Source organism: Musca autumnalis, unplaced genomic scaffold, assembly GCF_047663935.1.
Source record: "Musca autumnalis isolate F117 unplaced genomic scaffold, ASM4766393v1 scaffold_1, whole genome shotgun sequence".
Lineage (NCBI taxonomy): Eukaryota > Metazoa > Arthropoda > Insecta > Diptera > Muscidae > Musca > Musca autumnalis.
The window spans coordinates 206,572,870-206,575,852 of NW_027411644.1; positions in this window are offsets into that span (position 1 = coordinate 206,572,870).

The window sequence follows — 2,983 nt, forward strand, 5'->3', positions numbered from 1 at the left end:
TGGAATTTAAAATAAACCAAAAAAAAAAAACTGTTTTTTATATCCTACAGATCCAGACCTTATACATACATTCTTGATCATACATATTCTTGTTCAGCATAAATTTCTAAGTCGAAATTAAAATGTCAGAAAGATGGACAATCTGTTGAAATCAAGATACAGCTTGCAATATTTAAGATAGAGCTTTATAATTTGATGCAGAAGCTTATATTACGCCTGAAATAGGTTCGGCTGAAAATAGGTTACATCGGTCCAAGTTTTCGACATTTTCAATGGTTTAGCCACCAAAATAGCCAAAATTTGCGGTTAATCTTCGCAGGTGCTACAAAACTTTCCCCCAGAAATTTGTAAGTGCAGGTTAATGTTTTGATATAGACCCATAGATCGGTACCGACCGATAAAAATGATACATGTTTGATTTTTACCTGCGTTGAAAATGCGTATTTTGACGTTTTGAAACACGTAGCTTCGCAGTTGTTGCGTTAAGAAACATAGTACTTCACACATTTGCAGTCATTTGCCAAACAACTGACGATACCGAAATCAGCCAATTTTTGTATTTAGTCTTTGTAGAGAGTAAAAAAAATTTCTGCGAAGAATTGTAGGTATATGTCCACGTTTTTATATAGCTCCAAAGAACTGTACATCCTGATTTTGGAATTTTTAAGGTTTTAACCACATTATCCGACACAACCGAAATAGCTGAAATTTGGCATTTATTTTTCGTTGAATCGATTTGATCTAATATTTGGCTATCGTAATATTTTGTCCAAACATACGGGTATGTTCTGAGACACACTTCACCTCTCACTTCACGCTTCAGGCATTTTGTTTACCCCATTTACACCTATGTTTTGTGAATTTCTTGGGGCTAAGATTCATTACGTTATTTAAAAAGAAGAGTACATATTAGTCCGTCCATAAAATACTCGAAAAATAAGCGTAAATGGGGTGAACAAAATGCTTGAGGCGTGAAGTGCGTCTCAGAACGCGCTTCGAAAGTATTCGTGGGCACCATTTTAACGAAAAATTTAGAACTTTTGTGGAGAGGTACCCTAAGGATTGGACCAATATGGCATATCTTCGAACTTGATCTATGTTTGGACAACATATTACGTGAATCAATTATTTTGATTAGGCACAAATCATCGTATCAAAGTCTATATAAAATTATTAGCCTATAATAAGAATATAACAGAAAAATTAAATGCTAAAGTTGAATCCTAGAGGATCCATATAGAACGAGGTGTCAATGCATCTTAATTTATTATTTCCTTCATTAAAAATTATATACGGTTTATATCAAAATGTTCTTCGTCACGAGTTGTTGTCTTCACTACATGAAATGTAGCAATAAAAACGGTGGCAACACGATGTCTCCCAATTTCCAAACCCACACGACATATGGCAACATGGTATGTGTATAACAGTATGTATAAAAATTTCACTTCAATTCGGGCACATTTGTTATTGGGAGGTACCCAAATGAGTGGACAAATATAGTCCGTGGACCAAATCGGTCACTCCCTTCAAGAGTTATCGTGCGCACAATTTTTCCGAGCATTTTTGAACTTTTGTGGGGGAGGTGTGTGGACCGTTATGGCTTATCTTCGGACTTATACTAAGTTTGGACAAAATATTACGAAGGCCAAATTTTGAACCGAACCTGTATATCCGTTCAAGAGTTATCTTGCGCTCCAACCACTAAACACGGTGTCATAGGGTTTTTGGATTATTCCTAGTTTAACTATAACTGTCGGATAAATCTGAACCATAGATAGATCTTGATGCCCTGATTACGAAAATATAAAATTTTGCCGGCGGTCATAACCGATTATCGGGAAAACCCGGTTATATATCCGGTTTTTTACCTGGACTTTCGGTTCAAATAACCGGATTACCGGTTATGGCCGCCGGCAAAATTTTATATTTTCGTAATCAGGGCATCGAGATCAATCTATGGTGTAAATTTCCAATCGATCGGATGATTATAGTCAAACTAGGAATGTTCCATAATTTGGAAGGTAGGTTCGAACAAATTGTGAAAAACAAGGCCTGGGTGTTTTTGCTTATTCTGTCAGAATTATCATAACTGAATGTGCAACAGGTCGTACTGTTTATTTGATATTTTGGATCATTAACTAAAAACGCGAAAAATGAATGGGAGGCTAAGTTTTTTTACAGAGTCAGCTTTTGTATATGTTCAAAAGTTTGTTTCATCACAATGTTGCAATAAATACAAATAATAAATGTTGTAATTTTTTTCAATTCAATTCTTTCTTTATTGCGTATAATATTAATATGGCTTAGAACATGGCAGAACTACCAGGTAGTGGTATCACACCAGCTGATCGAATATGAAAAGTCAAATCCCTTTATAAAAAAATTATTTTTGTTGTAATTTCCCCAACAACATAAAGAAAGTTTTGACATAACATATTCAATTTTACGATGCCACTACCTGGGTAATTGTGCCATGGCTTAAGGCCTGCGTACATAAGCTGCCTTGTCTGCTTACCTTCCTTACTTCTGATAAAAGAATAAAAACGAAAAAGGCAACCCAGTTCGAAATTTCCTCGGCCTTCTTTATTCTTTTATTTTTATTATGTCAAAAATGAAGCAGGAAAGCAAGGCAATCAGGCAGAGCAGCTTATGTACGCAGGCCTTTAGAAATAATAAAATATATATAGACAAGAGTTTAGGAATTTCTAATTCCTTTTCTACTTTATAATTATTTCAAAAATTTCAAAACAAAACCCTTTTAAACCATTTTGATGTAAGTTACGTTATTAAGGTAAAATTATGATGATATTAAATCATTAATATGCTGATATTGAGATGTTTGGCATTTTTCAATAAAATTTTCTGTCAACTTGTTTATCTTTTGTTGAACTAATCCGATTCCTGTAACAAGATGTAGACGTTGAGTTGAAAATAACCATGGAAGGTTGCATATCATTTTGAGAATTTTGTTTTGACAAAT